Below are 6,954 nucleotides of genomic sequence, written 5' to 3'. Positions count from 1 at the left end.
GAGTTGCTCTGGGTTAGTGATACAGAGATACACATTTGTTTGATGGTGGGGCCACAGGTGCAGAAGAGTCAATAAACATTAACATACTATTTTATTTTAGGACACATAAGTTTTATTTTTTTCTTTAACACACCTATAAAAACCTGCAATTCTTACCACCTCGGTTAATTTGAAATATATCATACATGGAAAGATCTCACACTCAGTCCACTGGAGGGGCAAAGGCACAAGAAGAACAGAATTCAGTGGATCTAAATATGCACATGAAAAGAGAATATATTTCCCAATTTCTATTCTACCCCATGTACAAAATTGCTTTCAGATTTTAGGCTGTGTATTTAACATGTTGGGTGTACTTGAGTGACATTGAAATTACTTGTGATAGCGATCAGTTATTGATGTCTAAACAGTCTTGACCTTATTTCTGGTCACAATCCAAAGTATTGATGGTGGGGACTAATATTTCTCCTTTCCAGGAATCTAAGTACAACCTGATATCTATCTTGAAGAAGCCATACCCATAGTGATAGGAATTTCCATAGCAATTAAATAGTAAAATAACAGAATCATAATCCAAGCTACATTTTCTTAGGTAAGACAGTATTAGATATCTGCTTTCACTCATCAGTTATCGTTAATTATGTAGCTTTTAAAAAGCAGTGTTGCAAGGGCTTTGCCGGAGCATCTGCAGGAGACATCTTGGTTCCCAGATCCTGCCAAGACTAGTCTGCACAGGTGAGAGTGTGGACTACAGAAGCTAACAAATTCTGGGACAGGCAGGAGCCACAGAGCTTCTAAGGCAGGCCCCATTTCGGGTTCCAGACATCCAGGCACCTTCCCTGCCAGAGGAGAGGTGTCCAACCCACCGGGGAGGGATTTGTCGGAGCATCTGCAGATGACATCTTGGTTCCTGGATCCCGCCAATACCAATCTGGACAAGTGAGAGTGTGGACTACAGAAGCTAACAGCTTCTAGGACAGGCCCTGTTTTGGGCCTTCATCTTCTGCCAGGAGGCAAGTCCAAACAACAGATATCTGTGTACCTTCTCTTCAAGAGGAGAGCTTGCCTGCAGAGAGTGCTCTAACCACTGAAACTCAGGAGAGAGCTACTCTCCCAAGTCTGCTGGTAGAGGCTAACAGAATCAAAAAAGGAACAAGCTCTAACCAGAGACAACTATAAAAACTGACTCCAGAGATTACCAGATGGCAAAAGGCAGACATAAGAATCTTACTAACAGAAACCAAGACCACTCACCATCATCAGAACACAGCACTCCCACCTCAGCCAGTCCTGGGTACCCCAACACACCTGAAAAGCTAGACCAGGATGTAAAGGCATATCTCATGATGATGGTGGAGGACATCAAGAAGGACTTTAATAACTCACTTAAAGAAAAAGAGGAGAACACTGCTAAAGAGTTACAAGTCCTTAAAGAAAAACAGGAAAACACATCCAAACAGGTGATGGAAATGAACAAAACCATATTAGACCTAAAAAGGGAAGTAGACACAATAAAGAAAACCCAAAGTGAGGCAACGCTGGAGATAGAAACCCTAGGAAGAAATCTGGAACCATAGATGCGAGCATCAGCAACAGAATACAAGAGATGGAAGAGAGAATCTCAGGTGCAGAAGATTCCATAGAGAACATTAGCACAACAACCAAAGAAAATGCAAAATGCAAAAAGATCCTAACTCAAAACATCCAGAAAATCAGGACACAACGAGAAGACCAAACCTATGGATAATAGGAGTAGATGAGAAAGAAGATTTTCAACTTAAAGGGCCAGCAAATATATTCAACAAAATTTATAGAAGAAAACTTCCCAAACCTAAAGAAAGAGATGCCCATGAACATACAAGAAGCCTAAAGAACTCCAAATAGACTGGACCAGAAAGAAATTCCTCCCAACACATAATAATCAGAACAACAAATGCACTAAATAAAGAGAGAATATTAAAAGCAGTAAGGGAGAAAGGTCAAATAACATATAAAGGCAGGCCTATCAGAATTACACCAGACTTTTCACCAGAGACTATGAAAGCCAGAAGAGCCTGGACAGATGTTAGACAGACACTAGGAGAACAGAAATACCAGCCCAGGCTACTATACCCAGCCAAACTCTCAATTACCATAGATGGAGAAACCAAAGTATTCCACGACAAAACCAAATTCACACATTATCTTTCCACGAATCCAGCCCTTCAAAAGATAATAACAGAAAAAAACCAATACAAGGATGGAAGTCACACCCTCGAAAAAGCAAGAAAGTAATCCCTCAACAAACAAAAAGAAGACAGCCACAAGAACAGAATGACAACTCTAACAACAAAAATAAAAGGAAGCAACAATTACTTTTCTTTAATATCTCTTAATATCAATGGACTCAATTTCCCAATAAAAAGACATAGACTAACAGACTGGCTACACAAACAGGACCCAACATTCTGCTGCTTACAGGAAACCCATCTCAAGGAAAAAGACAGACACTACCTCAGAGTGAAAGGCTGGAAAGCAATTTTCCAAGCAAATGGTCTGAAGAAACAAGCTGGAGTAGCCATTCTAATATCAAATAAAATCGACTTCCAACCCAAAGTTATCAAAAAAGACATGGAGGGACACTTCATACCTCATCAAAGGTAAAATCCTCCAAGAGGAACTCTCAATTCTGAATATCTATGCTCCAAATGCAAGGGCCGCCACATTCATTAAAGACACTTTAGTAAAGCTCAAAGCACACATTGCACCTCACACAATAATAGTGGGAGACTTCAACACACCACTTTCATCAATGGACAGATCCTGGAAACAGAAACTACACAGGGACACAGTGAAACTAACAGAAGTTATGAAACAAATGGACTTAACAGATATCTACAGAACATTTTATCCTAAAACAAAAGGATATACCTTCTTCTCAGCACCTTATGGGACCTTCTCCAAAATTGACCATATAATTGGTCACACAACAGGCCTTAACAGATACAAAAATATTGAAATTGCCCCATGCATCCTATCAGACCACCATGGATTAAGGCTGATCTTCAATAACAACATAAATAATGGAAAGCCAACATTCACGTGGAAACTGAACAACACTCTTCTCATTGATACCTTGGTCAAGGAAGGAATAAAGAAAGAAATTAAAGACTTTTTAGAGTTTAATGAAAATGAAGCCACAACATATCCAAACCTATGGGACACAATGAAAGCATTTCTAAGACGAAAACCCATAGCTCTGAGTGCCTCCAAAAAGAAACCAGAGAGAGCACACACTAGCAGCTTGACAACACACCTAAAAGCTCTAGAAAAAAAGGAAGAAAATTCACCCAATAGGAGTAGACGGCAGGAAATAATCAAACTCAGGGGCAAAATCAACCAAGTGGAAACAAGAAGAACTATTCAAAGAATTAACCAAATGAGGAGTTGGTTCTTTGAGAAAATCAACAAGATAGATAAACCCTTAGCTAGAGTCCCTAGAGGACACAGGGGCAGCATCATAATTAACAAAATCAGAAATGAAAACGGAGACATAACAACAGATCCTGAAGAAATCCAAAACACCATCAGATCCTTCTACAAAAGGCTATACTCAACAGAACTGGAAAACCTGGATGAAATTGACAAATTTCTAGACAGATACCACGTACCAAAGTTAAATCAGGATCAGGTTAATGTTCTAAACAGTCCTATATCTCCTAAAGAAATAGAAGCCATCATTAATTGTCTCCCAACCAAAAAAAGCCCAGGACCAGATGGGTTTAGTGCAGAGTTCTATCAGACCTTCAAAGAAGACCTAATCCCAGATTTCCACAAACTCTTCCATAAAATAGAAACAAAAGCTACTCTACCCATCTCATTCTATGAAGCCACAATTACTCTGATACCTAAACCACAAAAAGACCCAACAAAGATAGAGAACTTCAGACCAATTTCCCTTGAGAATATCGATGCAGAAATCCTCAATAAAGTTCTCCCTAAAGGAATCCAAAAACTGATCAAAACAATCATCCATCCTGACCAAGTAGGTTTTATTCCAGGGAAGCAGGGATGTTTTAATATATGGAAATTCATTAACGTAATCCAGTATATAAACAAACTCAAAGACAAAAACCACATGATCATCTCGTTAGATGCAGAGAAAGCATTTGACAAAATCCAACACCCATTCATGATAAAAGTCTTGGAAAGATCAGGAATTCAAGGCCCATACCTAAACATGATAAAAGAAATCTACAGCAAACCAGTAGCCAACATCAAAGTAAATGGTGAGAAGCTGGAAGCAATCCCACTAAAATCAGGGACTAGAAAAGGCTGCCCACTTTCTCCCTACCTATTCAACATTGTACTTGAAGTCCTAGCCAGAGCAATTCGACAACAAAAGGAGACCAAGGGGATACAAATTGGAAAGGAAGAAGTCAAAATATCACTTTTTGCAGATGATATGATAGTATATATAAGTGACTCTAAAAATTCTGCCAGAGAACTCTGAAACCTCATAAAAAGGTTCAGTGAAGTATCTGGATATAAAATGAACTCAAACAAGTCAATGGCCTTTCTCTACACAAAGGATAAACAGGCTGAGAAAGAAATTAGGGAAACAACACCCTTCTCAATATTCACAAAAAATATAAAATAGCTTGGCGTGACTCTAAGGAAGTGAAAAATCTGTATGATAAGAACTTCAAGTCTCTAAAGAAAGAAATTAAAGAAGATCTCAGAAGATGGAAAGATCTCCCATGCTCATGGATTGGCAGGATCAATATAGTAAAAATGGCTCTCTTGCCAAAAGCAATCTACAGATTCAGTGCAAACCCCATCAAAATTCCAACTCAATTCTTCAACGAATTGGAAAGGGTAATCTCCAAATTCATCTGGAATAACAAAAAACTTAGGATAGCAAAAACTCTTCTCAAGGAAAAAGAACCTCTGGTGGAATCACCATGCCTGACCTAAAGCTGTACTATAGAGCAATTGTTATAAAAGATGCATGGTACTGGTATATCAAGAGACAAGTAGACCGATGGAATAGAATTGAAGACCCAGAAATGAACCCACACACCTATGGTCACTTGATCTTTGACAAGGGAGCTAAAACCATCCAGTGGAAGAAAGACAGCATTTTCAACAAATGGTGCTGGCACAACTGGCTGTTATCACATTGATGAATGCGAATTGATCCATTTCTATATCCTTGTACTAAGGTCAAATCTAAGTGGATTAAGGAACTCCACATAAAACCAGCGACACTGAAACTTATAGAGGAGAAAGTGAGGAAAAGCCTCGAAGATATGGGCACAGGGGAAAAATTCCTGAATAGAACAGCAATGGCTTGTGCTGTAAGATCAAGAATCAACAAATGGGACCTCATAAAATTTCAAAGGTTCTGTAAGGCAAATGACACTGTCAATAAGACAAAAAAAGCCACCAATAGATTGGGAAAGGATCTTTACCTATCCTAAATCAGAGAGGCGACTAATATCCAATATATATAAAGAATTCAAGAAGGTGGAGTCCAGAAAATCAAATAACCCCATTAAAAATGGGGCTTAGAGCTAAACAAAGAATTCTCACCTGAGTAATACTGAATGGCTGAGAAGCACCTGAAAAAATGTTCAACATCCTTAATCATCAGAGAAATTCAAATCAAAACAACCCTGAGATTCCATCGCACACCAGAATGCTAAGATCAAAAATTCAGGTGACAGCAGATGCTGGTGAGGATGTGGAGAAAGAGGAACATTCCTCCATTTTTGGTGGGATTGCAAGCTTGTACAACCACTCTGGAAGTCAATCTGGCGGTTTCTCAAAAAAAATTGGACATAGTACTACCGCAGGATCCTGCAATACCTCTCCTGGGCATATATCTAGAAGATGTTCTAACCGGTAAGAAGGACACATGCTCCACTATGTTCATAGCAGCTTTATTTATAATAGCCAGAAGCTGAAAAGAACCCAGATGCCCCTCATCAGAAGAGTGGATACAGAAAATGTGGTACATTTACACATGGAGTACTACTCAGCTATTAAAAAGAATGAATTTATGAAATTCCTAGGCAAATGGTTGGACCTGGAGGGCATCATCCTGAGTGAGGTAACCCAATCACAAAAGAACTCACATGATATGTACTCACTGATAAGTGGATATTAGTCCAGAAACTTAGAATACTCAAGATATAAGATGCAATTTGCCAAACACATTAAACTCAAGAAGAATGAAGACCAAAGTGTGGATACTTTGCCCCTTCTTAGAATTGGGAACAAAACACCCATGGAAGGAGTTACAGAGATGAAGTTTGGAGTTGAGATGAAAGGATGGACCATCTAGAGACTGCCATACCCGGGGATCCATCCCCTAATCAGCCTCCAAAGGCTGACACCATTGCATACACTAGCAAGATTTTGCTGAATAGACTCCGATATAGTTGTCTTTTGTGAGACTATGCTGGGGCCTAGCAAACACAGAAGTGGATGCTAACAGTCAGCTATTAGATGGATCACAGGGCCCCCAATGGAGGAGCTAGAGAAAGTACCCCAGGTGTTGGGGGGTCTGCAACCATATAGGTGGAACAACAATATGAACTAACCAGTACTCCCCCAGAGCTCATTTCTCTAGCTGCATATGTAGCAGAAGTTGGCCTAGTAGGCCATCAGTGGAAAGAGGCACATTGTTCGCACAAACTTTATATCTCTCAGTACAGAGGAACGCCAGGGCCAAGAAGTGGGAGTGGGTGGGTGGGGGAGTGGGTGTGGGAGGGTGTCGGGGAATTTTGGGATAGCATTTGAAATGTAAATGAAATAAATACCTAATAAAAGGTAAATAAAAAGCAGTGTTGCCGTCATGTGATAGTGAAGATGGGGTAGGAGATATCAGTATTCTTGACTTTTCAAAGACTTAGAAAAACTCACAAGGGAGAACTGCAGATAAAGGGCCTCTGGAACGCTCACTTAGCA

This window comes from Mus caroli, unplaced genomic scaffold, assembly GCF_978045245.1.
Source record: "Mus caroli unplaced genomic scaffold, Mus_caroli_1 scaffold_2, whole genome shotgun sequence".
Classification (NCBI taxonomy): domain Eukaryota; kingdom Metazoa; phylum Chordata; class Mammalia; order Rodentia; family Muridae; genus Mus; species Mus caroli.
Note: the sequence above shows the minus strand (reverse complement) of the source record.